The 15628-nt window shown below is 36.1% G+C and overlaps 1 pseudogene; it reads left to right on the top strand.

The window, feature by feature from the left end:
- Positions 1-8669: 8669 nt before the first annotated feature.
- Positions 8670-11495, top strand: LOC140807804 (uncharacterized; annotated as a pseudogene).
- Positions 11496-15628: the final 4133 nt, after the last annotated feature.

Below are 15628 nucleotides of genomic sequence, written 5' to 3'. Positions count from 1 at the left end.
TGGTCTTAAACAAGCTCCAAAAGCTTGGTATGAAACTCTTTCGAAATTCCTAACTGATCATGATTTTACTGTTGGATCAGTTGATAAGACTCTGTTCAAATTCACAAAGAATGATCACATTTTACTCGTGCAAATATATGTTGATGATATTATTTTTGGGTCAACTAACCCCAAATTATGTGAGAAACTTGCCAAGTTAATGCAAGAAAAATTTGAGATGAGTATGATGGGTGAACTGACATTTTTTCTCGGTCTGCAAGTGAAGCAACTAGATGGTATCTTTATCAGTCAGACCAAATATATGAAGGAATTGCATATGAAATTTGGCATGGAAACGTGTTCAGCTGCAAGTACTCCCATGATTTCATCAATCAAACTAGACAATGATCAAAAGGGAATATCAGTTGATACGACACTTTACAGAGGTTTAATAGGTTCATTATTGTAACTAACTGCTAGTCGTTCTGATATTGTATTTTTTGTTTGCATGTGTGCTAGATTTCAGGCATATCCAAAGCAATCGTATTTTTCAGCTGCCAAACGCATTTTAAAATACCTTAGGCACAAAAAATGTGGGCTTATGGTATGCTAAGGATTCTTCTTTCAATTTAGTTGGATATTCAGATGCAGATTATGCAGGATGTAAGCTAGATCGTAAGAGCACCAGTGGATCATGTCAGTTTCTAAGAGACACAATGATCTCATTGTTCAGAAAGAAGCAAACATCCATAGCAACTTCCTCAACTGAAACAGAATACCTTGCTGCTGGAAGCTGTTGTGCATAACTGATCTGGATTCAGCAACAACTGAAGGACTATGGAGGCATTGCAAAAGAATCACCAATATTTTGTGATAATACAAGTACGATTGCAATTACATACAATTCAGTTCTTCATTCTAGGACCAAGCATATCGATGTCAGGCATCACTTCATCAGAGATCATGCTCTGAAGAAAGCAATAAGACTGGAATACATAACAACTGAACAACAAGCAACTGACATTTTCACCAAACCAGTAACAGAGACTAAGTTTTCTCATTTTCGTAGTATTCTTGGTTTAATTGATCTGTCTTAATTATATGATGTTTTGTCAATTGTTATTAATTATTGTTAAGTTAGCCAAATTGATTTGTCTTAATTATATAAATTTTTAATGATGATATTTCAGTTGTTATTAATTCTTATTCTGTTAGTCAAATATAAGTTAATAATTTTTCAGTTAGTCATTGTCAGTTAGTTAATTATTTGTCAACTGATATCAGTTCATATGCATATAAGGAAAGAACAATGAACCGAAACAACAATTTTATTGATAAAATCTAAAACAGGTTACACGATTCATTTTCCTTTCAGCGACATCTTTCCAAAGGGAAAACTAATTAGTTAATTCATGACAGTTAATTCTTCTGAAGTTTTCTGAAGAAGAAATCTTTTCCAGCACGTTCCAGTCCTTCATAAGCATCAGATGAATAAGACCATCATCAGTGGCAAGATCTAAAGTATGGTTGACTTCAAGACGCCTCTTATACTTTCTTGCAGTTACTCTCTGCTTGGCAATATCAACTAATCCATCACGTTGAATGATTTGGAGCTCGTGTACCTTGGTCCAAGTGGACATCACCTTTGAAAAGAAGAGTTCTTCATTAGATTTCTTTAATCTCTCCAAACGGCGAGATGTTAATGCAGCAAGAGGGACGTTGGAACTGCTTGAACTATTCATCGGTGTTTAACTGTTATTATCTAATGACTTTCATCTTATTCATTGACAGTTCTTAAAGAGACAGGAAGAAGACGAAGAGACATCAGTTACAAGAATAGACTTAACTGATCCAGACTAAGTTTCTTCTACTCTTTCTTTTATTTATATTAATTTATTGAGGGGGAATATCAAATATAAACAATTAAATAAGAAGACAATATTCAGTTGGTCTTTAACTAAAATGATTCAGCTTTTATCTGATCACTAAGTTGCTGACCTAACTGATCTTCTCCAAAAAGTTAACTAATTAAATCGATAAATATTCTATAATAAGTGATGTGACTGATAATCACGCATTTAATGTACGTATTTCAATGAATGTGTTTTAAAATGAACCCCCACGTAGCCCATTTAAATTCTACACACGCTTTTATCACACGTACACACGATTTTGTTCAATTTATCTTGAACTGACACGTGTCCAAAGATTTGAACAGTCACATACAAACGTACTTATCCCCGCCTCATTCCAGTTTTTCTTTCTTTACGCGCATTTCAATCTCTAGAGAAAAATAAATACACAGAGCTTTCTTTCTCGCAGATAATTAATCTTTCAGAAATGGCAAACCGAGTTCCAGCATATATGTTTAACGCTATGGCTGTTGATTTTGATTCAGTCATGTCTGTTCAGGATGAGGCTATCAAATGTTTTTTTCTTAAATGAGAAGCTGCTGGACTGAAGACATTTCTGGGACTTCTTTCACAAAAAATCTATCCAAAAGAGATTCAGGATCTCTATATCAACGGCTTTATTTCTGCTGACCACAACATCACTACCACCGTCACCAATCAGTTGGTGATGATCGACGAAGACTCTTTCAGCAACCTCTTTTAGCTGCCAACTGATGGTCTGACCAATGTTTCTGAGGTAAAAACTTCTGATTTTGAGGAGATTCAAACTCTCCTATCTGCTGATGGTCGTAAAATTAAGATTTCTGATCCCAAGAAGGAACACAAGCCAAAAATATAGTTACTAGCTGATATAGTGGCCAAAGGGCTTCTAGCCAAAGCACGATCTTTTGATGCCCTTACTTTGGAGAAATTTCAAGTCATGACTGCTATCATGACTGGAAAAAGACTGAACTAGAAAGGTATCATCTTCAACATTCTGAAGAATATGTTTCAGTCTTCAAAACAGTCGAAGGGATTTGCTATGCAGCTCAGCTATATGCTGAAGAGCAAGGGCTTAGTGGGTGACACCTCTGAGAGGTCATCCAAATTCAAGAAATTCAATTACAAGAGTGTTCAGCTGCCGACTATCAGGCTGGACATCTCCCCTAAAAAATTTATTCAGGTGAAAAAAGAGATTGGGACGCAGGGGGGTCCCAAATCAGTTAAGAAAGCCAAAGTGACAATTCAGAAAAAGTCAATCAAACGCAAACAGATTGTCAGTGAAACTGTGGGGCCCTTTAACTCCTAATCTTTATTACAATGCAATCTGATTAGAATTAATTAATTACAGTGGAAAACAAGTTTAAATTTTCCTTACAATGAGCCCAAAATATTTATTCTATAATTTTAATACTAAAAATATAGTATTTCATCTCACATCATAAACATGCCCACACGTAATCAAATCCAACCACATACAAACAACTCATATCCTCGGGACATGCCCCGGTATATAGATACATATATATATACTGGGAAACAAAACATAAAACATCATCCCAAACTGTGACTCCCTCCAGAAATACCCTCTCCGGCCTCCTGATATCCTGGAGTACCTGCCATTGCTCATACACAAATACAACAACAGCCCCCCTTGGGGGTGAGCAAAGCTCCGTATGGAACAACCATCATATATACCACAAGTATCTAAACAATGATATATGGTATGCAATGCATGTATATCGTGGAGGTATCAGGTCAAATACCCATCCACTGAGCACATGTCAGAATCAAACGAATCGCTATAAAATCAATGCTCGAGCTGGCACACCAGCCTCAATCAGGGATACTCGTATGATAGCATCGACAAAGCGCCATCAAATCCCTAATCTTAATCAATCATCGGGGCCCCAATGACTATGCTTTAAGGGTCATGTAATACCAAACATAGCATCGTGTTCACAAACTTCATAATCAAATCAAATCATATCAGGGTATCCAAGGATCATAGCTCAACGTGCATGTCTTGTATCGATGTATGCATCAAACGATGTGTGTTAACAAAATATTTATTTTATACATCGATATTCCAATCACAATGTCATGTATGCCATATTAAATAATCATATAAGGCATATAGACACATATTCTCCAATCAAATCAATCAAACATATATCATATGGTACAGATACCTGTCGTATGTTACCCGGTCGCAACATACCTCAATTTTTCGTTCCAATTGATGTAGCTTGAAGATATCAGTATAATAATCTATCTACATTAATAACATATTCATTTCAATCAATAACATGATCCAAAATCAATAATATGAGTTTCAAATATCTTTTGAAATTTCAAAAATTTATATCAAATCCAAACCATAACATAATTCAATTCCGACTTTGAATATGAGTTTCTTGTCGGTTAATCTACCACATACATGAATCTCGACTTCAAATACATGTTATTTCAGCACTTTAATATTTAGAGCTTCTGAAACTAGAAGAAATTTACCTCAAAAGGAAGCTCTCGACGCGAAGATTCCGAATCTATAATTTGTTTCGCGTTTGGACAATGTTTCGAAGTGATTTCGGACGATAGAAATCAAATTTCCAACTTTTCTCTCGAAGTTATCGAATAAGAAATGAAGAAGAAAGGAACAAAAATCTCATTCTTATCCCCACCGATCTCGCGCTCGGGCGGTAGAATTCTCGCGCTCGAGCGCAAGATGTTCTGCCCCCGAGTTTTACTTAAATCACGCTCGGACGGTCAAAAACTACCGCTCGAGCGCGACAAGTTTTGTCCGAGTGATTCTTACTCCACACTGGCGCTCGGGCGGTCATTTTCTACCGCTCGGGCGCCACATGTTCTGTCCCAATTATCGGTTTTATATTGCATTGGCGTCCGGCTTCTCCACTCGAGTTCTTACAACTTCAAATCTGTTAATTAATCAATATCTAGTACGATATTTCATTATTAACATTATTTCTCATTTTCATTGTCATGATATACATCATATACATAATCACATGACAATTTCATAAATTATCGATAATCACATAAGATTTACGATAATACGATACACGGTCCTTACAGAAACTGATTTTGAAAGACTCATTTTCCTAAGATCCCCAAGAAGCCCAGAACTCTGAAGACAAAACCAGCAATCGTTGTGGGAACCATCCAACTGAGAGGCTGATACAATCTGCAGCTGAACAGCCGATCAAGGATACTCTGCTAGAGAAATACCAGTTGGATCTTCAATTGAAGATCAGTTACCTCCACCTGCTGCTCCTCTCAAGAAGAATATCACCGAATCTGGTGATAAGAAGAAACCTGTTGGAGTTAAAGGTCCACTAATCACTATCTTTGGCCCAGTTTCTTTGCCATTTGCGAGACCAAAAAAGATAATGATCATAGAACAGATTGATACAACTAGGTCATGATTGAGCATTCCTCATGTTCTGACTGACTCAAAGGGCAAGAAAAAGATGACAGAAGGGCCCAGACCCACAAACACCATTCAAACCCATATTGACCTCATTTGGAAAGAGGCCAACGAATTTTCTGAGACTAAGCTTAAAGCTTATGATGAATGGGTAAATTTTAGGACTGAAGTGTTTGCCAGGAAACAGCAAAAGAAATCAGTTTTAAAGAATTTTATTGCCCTGGAAACCAAAATCCTAAAATTGGTCAAAGCAACTTCAGTGTTTCAAGAGTTGCATAGGAAGAAGTACTTCTTTGATCAAGTACGGGCAAATAAGCTAAGACAAATTGTTGTTCAGCTACGCCAAAACTATGATCCTACCAGTCCAACTGCCTCTAATGACAAAGCAGTTCATGACCAGCTGAACTCGGATCTTATATCTCTGTAGATGGAGATTAATCATTGGGAACTAGATCAAGAACTGACCATTCCAGCAGATTCCCAAAATCTTTCATCGGACGAGCAAGCTGAACAATCAGTTCAACCGCAAAACCCATACCATGAACCATTTGCTGAATCTTCTGAGCAAATAACTGCTCCTTCTTCAAAGGATGTGCAACCGTCAACTGTTGCCCCTCATTCCTCAACTGCAGGACTTCAACTTATACTGATGCTGAATTATCATTGGCAAACATTGATGAAGTTATTAAATTAGTTGCCTCTGATATTCAACAGACTACTACAGAAGCAGTTGAAGAACTATTCGCAACTGATGAGCCAGCCTCACAAGCTACTTTTCAACTGGCTGAAGAGCCAGTTCAGTGGACAGCCACGACTGAATAGGCAGTTTTGACAGGAACTGAGGAGGCAGTTCAGTCATCCACCATGACTGAACAAACATTATCTGAAGAGGTGACAGCTGCACAGCCTACAACAGTTTCAATTGTTCAACCAACTGAATTACTTAATTCAAAATCAGCTAAGCAACCAACTCAAGAAACATCTATTATTTCAGCTGATCAACCTCCTGCAGAGCCTTCAAATTCTACTGTTGTTCCGAATCTCTCTTCTTCTCCACAACATCAACAATAAGCTGTACCAGAGGATACTTCAGAAATTGTCAATCCTGTAACTGGAACAACTGACAGGGTCCTGGTGATCTTCAATCAAGAGAACAGGGAGCAAGAACCAGAAACCTCTGCAGCCATGTCTCTTGGAATACAAATAGAAAATGAATCTTTGTTTGAAGAAATTCAGGCTATTCAGACCAACCTTGTTGGTGTAATGACTTCTATTTCTGACATCAAGTCAACCCAATATTTGCACACTATGAGGTTCGACTCTATAGAGAAGAATACCATGGGAAGACTACAGCGAATCCAAAAGGACGTAACTTCATTATTTTTCCAAATAGAAGAACTTCGGAATGACAGAGCGTCAGCTGAAGCTCACTTCAAAACTCAAGCCTTGGTTACAAGACTCTTGATTTTTTGGAAAGCACTATCTCCAAAAAAATGAATTTGTTGCAACAAATCCTGATGAATGCAGTATCAAACCTCTCCTCTGATGTGCGGATGTTAACCAAAAAGGTTGATGCGTTTGACAAAAAAAAGGGAAGAACAAGGAAAAGATCAGCCAAAGAAATCTTCAAAGTTGATCAAGAAGAAATAGAAGACTATTTGGCAGATTTTTGAAGATTATTTTATTCATTTAGAAGATTCTTCATTATTTTATTTTTTGTACGAATCTGTACATTGAAAGAGTTATTTTATCTACAATTAGTTCAGTTGATCAGTTTCAGTTCTTACTTTCTAAGTTTTTTCAAACACAAAAAAAAGAGAAATTGTTGGAAACTAAATTTCGGATGTTTGACAAACTGAGCGTTTAATAGATTAAACTAACTGATCTACAAGACTGATAGAAACTGATATAAAATATGCAAACTATTAATTGCCAGTAATTGAAGGACAATACGCAGATTTTCGAAGGCAACTGAACTACGCAGACAACTGACAGATCAGTTTCTACAAACAGTTGTGAACTTATCAAATACATTCGATCAGCTGATACCTCAGATTAACACGTCATCAGTTAAGGAAAAATACATTCAACCGATAAAAGCTAGCTGCAACAAGTAGTGGAATCGCCGCATTTCAGAAAAGCTGCAGTGTACGACTGTCAGAAGAATGTTGACGTGGAAAACAATGGATAGAAAGATTCAAATTGTATTTAATATTACCGTTGGAGGGAAGCCTCTAAATAGCAGAGAACAGCAGCTGAAAAATAATTCTGAACAACTCTCGGAACACAACACAATCAACTGATCGATTTACTATTCTGTTACTCTGCTGAAATCCTTGCAAACATCAAAGCTCACGCTTATTGTATACATTCATAGCTTTCAGGCTATACTTCAAGCTTTCAAGCACAAACTGTAATACTTGATCTTGAAGAGAGCAGTTGTGATAAATTATTGCAATTCTATTGAGTACTGTAAACAAGTTTGTAACTAAGAGTTTCAGTTTGGCATTGTTAAGTCCAAAACTGAAGTGGGTTTGTACAACTGTTTGTATCCATCAAAGTCTTTTAGTATATATCATATCCTTGAGATAGAAGGGGTAACGTAGGAGTTTTTTAAATCTCAGAACATCCATAAAATCTTGTGTCTTCTTATTTCAATTTTTATTTTATCTATCCATCAGTTTGTTTCCGCACATTCTTTGTTAACTGATTGATAGTGACTTACAAGATTCCCGAGTATCAGTTTATCATTAAACCAGTGTTCTAAAAGGCGCCGCCTAGCACCGCCTAGGCGGTGGGCGGTTGCCCACTGCCCCGATTTTTGGATGGGCGAAGGAGATGGGCGCCGCCGCATTAAGCGGCCGCCTAGGCGGCCCGGGCGCCGCCTAGGCGGATTGGGTTTTTAAAAAAACTTTTGGGCCTTTAAATTTTTGCAAATGGGCCTAAGAGAGGATGAAACGACAAAGCAGCAGCGATACAAATTTCAAATTAGGCGATCACTCTCATCCCATTCTACAAAAATTACCCAGACCTGACCCGCCTTCGCCGCTTACGTCTTCAACCGCCGCCGGTAGTCCTGCCGCCACCCATCTCCTCCACCTACCGACTATCTTCTTCTGTTTTTCACACTCTTTGTGATCCCATTCACAGGTTTTGTCAGCAGCCATTCTTACGTTATAGCTATCTGGGTTTATTTAATTGTTGATCTATGTACAGATTGTCGTTGAAATGTACTTTTTTTTGTTGTTATCTCGTATTTGGCATGCCATATTTTTCTCCACGTTAAGGAATTGAAATTGTAAAGTGCATTATCTTGTATTTGGCATGAAATGTACCGATCTGGGGCCTAATTTTTCAAATTTCTAATTTCAATCGAGTTAAGGAATTGAAAATTGTAAAGTGCTAGGTCCGAATATTGAACTTCAATTCTCATGTAAATGATATTTTTATATTTGTTGTTGCTACTGCCTACTATATTATATGTTATTGTTTCTCTTGAATTGATATTTGTGAAGGAAAATTGCGGGTACTATGTCTTTTGAAGCATCTAATTCAATACCGGGGACGGAGATTGATAACCCTTTGAAGCGTAATTCGAAAGATGTTGGATGGGAATTTGCGGACTTGGTGGATCCTACAAATATGGATAAGTTGAAATGTAAGTTGTGTGGTAAAATTACTAGTGGTGGAATTTATCGGATGAAACAACATATTGCCAATATCAAGGGAAATGTTGCCCCGTGTAAAAAATCTTCGGACGAGGATAAAGTGAAGTGTAAGAATGCTATTGAAGAAGCAAGAACAAAAAAGAAACAAAAGAATACAAATGAAATGATGGTGAGAGAAGAAGTTTTTCTTGATGAATATGAGGAAGTAAAAGGAAGTCTAGGGACAAGAAGAAAACCACTTAATCTTGGACCTATGGACCGATTTGCATCTGAAATTAACCTTGATTCTTCATTGAGTGGTAGTAAGAAGACGACTCAACAGAAAAATATTATTGATGCACTTTGGAAGCAAAGGACACATAGTGTGCACCAATATGTATCTCGATGGGTGTATGAGTCTGGTATTCCTTTTCATGCCATTGACAATGATAGCTTCAAGAGGTTTGTAGAAGCGGTTGGTCAATTTGGTCCGGGTTATTGTCCTCCAAGTCAATACCTATTAAGGGAGCCCTTATTGAAAGAAGAGGTAGAAAGAACTAAAAGTTTATTAAAAAAGCAAGAAGAAGAATGGATTTTGAATGGTTGCTCAATTTTGACTGATGCTTGGACCGACCGAAAAAAAAGAAGTATCATGAATTTGTGTGTTAATTGTAATGAAGGCACAACTTTCCTTTCTTCTAGGGAAGCATCAGATGAAGCACACACCGGGAATTATATATTTGAATATGTGGACAAGTGCATTGAAGAAGTTGGAGCACAAAGTGTAGTTCAAGTGGTAACGGACAATGCTTCAAATAATATGGCGGCGAAAGATTTATTAAAGGAGAAGAGACCACATATATTTTGGACTTCTTGTGCAACTCACACATTGAATCTTATGCTTCAAGGAATTGGAAACCAATCTAAGTTCAAAGGGGTGATTGAGAAGGCGAAATGTTTCACCATATTTTTATGCACATCACAAGACATTGTCAATGATGAGGAAATTCACCAAAAAAGAGACATTGTGAGGCCGGGAGTAACAAGATTTGCAACCGCTTTTCTAACTTTGCAAAGCTTGATGGAGAAGAAAAATGAATTGAGAGCTATGGTTGCTAGTGAAGAGTGGAATGTATGCAAACATTCAAAGAGTGTAAAAGGGAAGATGTCATATAATACCGCTTTGAGTGCCTCTTTCTGGAACGGGGTAAGTTTTTGCTTGAAGGTGTTTGCTCCATTAGTTAAGGTGCTTCGTCTTGTTGATGGGGATAAGAAACCATCTATGGGTTTTTTGTATGGTGAATTACTTAGAGCAAAAGATGAGATTAAAATGACATTCAAAAATCAAGAGCTTCATTATCGTCCCATTATTGATGTTATTGATGAGAAAAGTCGTAATCGGCTTGATAGTCCACTACATTTGGCCGCCTACCTCTTGAACCCTTATTACTCCTTCAATGACCCAAGCATAGGAAGTGAAGAAGTGGTCACAAAAGAATTTTTCACTTGTGTTGAATCATTCTTCCCCGATGATATTGATAGCCAAAGTGAGGTAGTAAATGTGGAGTTTTTGAAGTATATCAACAAAGAAGGTGGATTTGGAAGAGCATTGGCTAATGCGGGATGCACAAAAAATGATGAGAAATATGATCCGGGTAAGAACTTAATTTATTTTGTAAATATTATTGTTTGTGTTTTTTTTTTTTTTTTTGTTCTCTAATTGTTGTTGACTTGTTTCATTTGTTTATTTAGTTGGATGGTGGCATCTTTATGGAAATGGTGTACCCAAATTGCAAAAAATGGCTAAAAGAATTCTTTCTTTAACTACAAGTTCTTCTGGTTGTGAGAGAAATTGGAGCACTTTTGAGGGGGTAAGCACTTGATTAATTATTCTGTATTTATTATTAAAATTTAAATAAGTATTCAATATCAACATTTTTCTTTAATCCAGATTCATACAAAAAAAAAGAAATAGACTAGATACCGGAAGGTTGAACAATTTAGTCTATGTTCAATTTAATGCCAAGATCATCAACAAGAGGAGAAGACAAGAAGAAAAAGGAGTAGATGTGCTACTTACAACTAAAGCAACTATGGCACAAGGATGGATTGTTGATGGTGGAGATGAAGATGCTGATACAAATGTCGAAGATGTAAGAGAACTTCACGAAGAAGAATTTGTATCGGATGAAGAGGAGGAAGACGCCATGGATTTTGAGTTTGAATCTGATACAGAAAAAGTGTTGGAAAAATATGGAGATGAACAAGAAGAAATAGATGTTTAGACTTAATATCTATATAGTTTGTCGGAAAAATGTTGAAGTATCATGGATGATACGAAGGTTGTAGCAAACATATGATAGTGATTGACCAATATTAGTAATATATAAAAACGTATTAATATCTATATACTTAATACTAAATATTATTAATTTATTATTGCATAGAAAATCACAAGATTTTTGGGCTTAAAAAAAAACGCCTAGGCGGCCGCCTAGGCCCCGCCTAAACGCCTAGGCGCTAGGCGGTAAGTGACCGCCCGCCTACCGCCTACCGCTTTTTAGAACACTGCATTAAACTGACTCATAAATCGAGAAAATGTTGTAAAAAATTTAAGTGTTTATTCAACCCCCATTCTAAACACTTTTCCACCTTTAACAGATCTTATCACAGTTGTTGCTCAATCCAGATCAGTTGTGCATAGCAGCTTCCAGCAACAAGATATTCTGCTTCAGTTATGGAGGTTGTTATGGATGTTTGCTTTTTGCTAAACCATGAAATCAGTCTGTCTCCTAGAATCTAACATGATCCACTGGTGCTTTTACGATCTAATTTACATCCTTGTTTAATCTACATCTGAATATCCAACTAAATTGAAAGAAGAGTCCTTAGCATACCATAAGCCCACATTTGTGTGCCTTTAAGATATTTTAAAATGCGTTTAACAGCTGAAAAATGCAATTGCTTAGGATCTGCCTGAAATCTAGCACACATGCAAACAACAAATACAATATCAGGACGACTGCAGTTAGGTACAACAACGAACCTATTAACCCTCTGTAAAGTATCGTCTCAACTGATATTCTCCCTTGATCATTGTCCAATATGATTGATGAACTCATGGGAGTATCTGCACCTGAACATGTTTCCATGCCAAATTTCTTAAGCAATTCCTTTGTATATTTCGCCTGACTGATAAAAGTACCAGTTTCCAGTTGCTTCACTTGCAGACCGAGGAAAAATGTCAGTTCACCCATCATACTCATCTCGATTTTTTCCTGCATTAACTTGGAAAATTTCTCACATAATTTGGGTTAGTTGATTCAAAAATAATATCATCAACATATATTTGCACAAGTAAAATGTGATCATCCTTTGAAAATTTGAATAGAGTCTCATAAACTAACCCAACAGTAAAATCATGATCAGTTAGGAATTTTGAAAGAGTTTCATACCAAGCTCTTGGAGCTTGTTTAAGACCATATAAGGATTTTTTTCAAATGATAAACATGATCATGAAATGAGTGATTAACAAAACCTGGTGGTTGTTCAACATATAATTCTTCTTGCAACTGACCATTCAAAAAGCACTCTTTACGTCCATCTGGTAGACTTTAAAGTTATTCAATGAGGCATAATCAAGGAACATTCTGATTGCTTCTGGTCTTGCAATTGGTGCATAAGTTTCATCGTAATCTATTCATTTTCTTGTCATATCCTTGTGCTGCAAGCCTCGCTTTGTTGCGCACAACTGAACCATATTCGTTCAGTTTGTTTCTGTATACCCACTTTGTACCTATAATGGTTTTAGAAACTGGTCTTGGAACTAAGTTCCAGACATTGTTATGGGTAAACTAATTTAGCTCTTCTTGCATGGCATTTATCCGGTTAGGATCAGCAAGAGCTTCATCAGTTTTCTTAGGTTCAAGTTGGGAAACGAAAGCTGAATGAATAAATAAATTAAACATTTGATTCCGAGTTTTTACCGGATCATATGTATTACCTATTACCAATTCTGGTGGATGTGATTTCTTCCAGCTGTATCCAGCATTTGTTGCATCCAACTCAGCAATTGCTTCAGTTGGAAACTTAATATTTTCTTCAGTTTCAGTTGATGTTGTATCAGTTGGTAATTGAGTATTATCATTTTGCTCAACCAACTGATTATCAGTAACAATTTCTTGTTCAACTGATTGATCCAGCACTTCTAGTTCAGTTGTTTGAAGGATATTTTGATTGATGTGATTTTCTTCTTCATTATCATCATCCAAACTAATATTTGTAAAGTGATCAACTAGCTGAACTGGATCAGTTGGCTTATCAGTTAGCACAGATTCATCAAATACAACATGAATAGAGTTTTCTACATTCAAAGTGCATTTGCTAAAAACTATGTAAGCTTTACTAACCGATGAATACCCAAGAAATATTCCATCTGCGGATTTAGCATCAAAGGCTTTTAAATGATTTTTGTCATTATCATGAATAAAACATCTGCAACCGAATATAAAAATCGGAACTCTAAGAATGCATACTTCAATTACTATAACTATAAGTCAATTCATAAGATACATCAGATGAACAGTCAGTCGAAAAAGGTTAAAAAAAACATATCGTTTCATTTCCACACCACACATCTAAAACACACAAGCCGGGAAAATCATTTAGAACACAGCGACTGGAAAGTTAGTCAGACTGATTCAAGTCTGGGTTCCCAAATGACTAATCTGTTTAGGACCCAAATAGATTTGGGCACCAAAATTATTCATTGTGTGTGATTTCAGGTGACAGGAACACCAACAATAGAATGAATATGGTATTTGGATAGTGATGCTCGCGACATATGACATGAGATGCTGGTTATCTATCCCAACTGATCAATTACCCTGGTCCAAATATCAGTTTTGGAGACAACTCAAAAGATACAACTGTGGGTAAGCGTAAGCTTATCCATTGTAATATTATTATTAATGATGTCTTACTCATTGACAATCTGAAGTATAATTTAATTAGCATCAGTCAATTATGCGATAAAAAATTTTCAGTTCAGTTCAACAAGCACACTGCATAGTTAAAGACTCAACTGATGACATCATCATAACTGGTGATCGATGTGGTAATACTTATAAAGTAAGTTGGAAAAATCAACCTAATGCACCAGTTTGCTTTGTAGCTTATAAATCTTCTAGAAATTGGCTGTGACATTAGAGGTTGAACCACTTGAATTTCAAATCCGTCGCTCATCTGAGTAATCATGATCTTGTAACTGGTCTGCCTAAAATTGATTTGTCAAAAGATAAAATTTGTTCAGGATGTCAGATTGGTAAACAAGTAAGATCTTCTTTCAAGAACAAGGGTAGTAAATCTTATTCCAGATGTTTAGAACTGTTACATATGGATCCTTTTGATCCTATAAGAGTCATGAGTTTAGAGGGAATGAAATACACCTTGGTAATCGTTGATGATTTTTTAAGATTTACTTGTTTTACTTTTCCCAAATCAAAAGACCAAATTGTTGCACAACTGATTAATCTTTTTTCAAAAGATTATTAAATGAAAAATTAGTTGGAATTAACAAAATAAGGTCTGATCGAGGGACTGAATTTGTCAATCAAAATCTTTCTCAATTTTTAGAAAATACTGGAATTAAGCATGAGTTCTCAGTAGTTATAACACCGCAGTAAAAAAGTGTAGCTGAAAGAAGAAATCAAACTCTTAAAGAAGTAGCTAGAACAATGCTTTCTGATTCCGATATATTTCAGAGATTTTGGACAGAATAAGAAGTAAACAATGCATATTATACTAAGAACAGATCAATGATTAATAAAAAAATCATTTGAAAACACCGTATGAGATTTGGCATGGACATAAAAGTGTGGTGTCCTACTTCAAAATATTTGGTTGTAGATGTTTTATTCATAATAATGGCAAAAATCATCTAAAAACATTTGATGCTAAATCTGCTGAAGGAATATTTCTAGGTTATTAATCAGTTAGCAAGGCTTATAGAGTGATTAATAAATGCACTTTAGATTTAGAAGACTCAATTCATGTTCTATTTGATGAATCTGCACTAACTGATAAGCCAATTGATCCAGATGAGCTAACCGATCGCTTTACATAAATCAGTTTGGAGGATAATAGTGAAGAACAAGTTCTCATCAATCGAAACATCCTTCAAAAACGGGAACCAGAGATATTGGATCAAACAATTGAGCAGGAAGTTGTTCCTATCAATCCGTTGGTAGAACAACGCGATGATATTCAAATACCAACTGAAGTCGTCGCAACTGAAATTGAAGAAAATGCTCAGTTACGAACTGAACCAGTTGCTGAAATCGATGCAAACTACTGATGAAAGAAATCACATCCACAAGAACTGGTAATAGGTAATCCATCTAATCCGATAAGAACAAGATATCAAATGTCTAATTTATTTATACACTCAGAATTTGTTTGTCAATTTGAACCAAAGAAAACTGATGAAGTTCTAAATGATCCTAACTGGATAAATGCTATGCAAGAAGAGCTGAATCAATTTGCCCATAACAATGTCTGGACTTTAGTTCTAAAACCACTTTCAAAAACTATTATAGGTACAAAATGTGTCTAAAGGAACAAACATAACGAAGATTGTAAGGTCCAGGAAATTTAAATTTACG

Source organism: Primulina eburnea, chromosome 12 (genome assembly GCF_022965805.1).
Source record: "Primulina eburnea isolate SZY01 chromosome 12, ASM2296580v1, whole genome shotgun sequence".
Lineage (NCBI taxonomy): Eukaryota > Viridiplantae > Streptophyta > Magnoliopsida > Lamiales > Gesneriaceae > Primulina > Primulina eburnea.
Note: the sequence above shows the minus strand (reverse complement) of the source record. Positions and strands in the feature narration are given on the sequence as shown.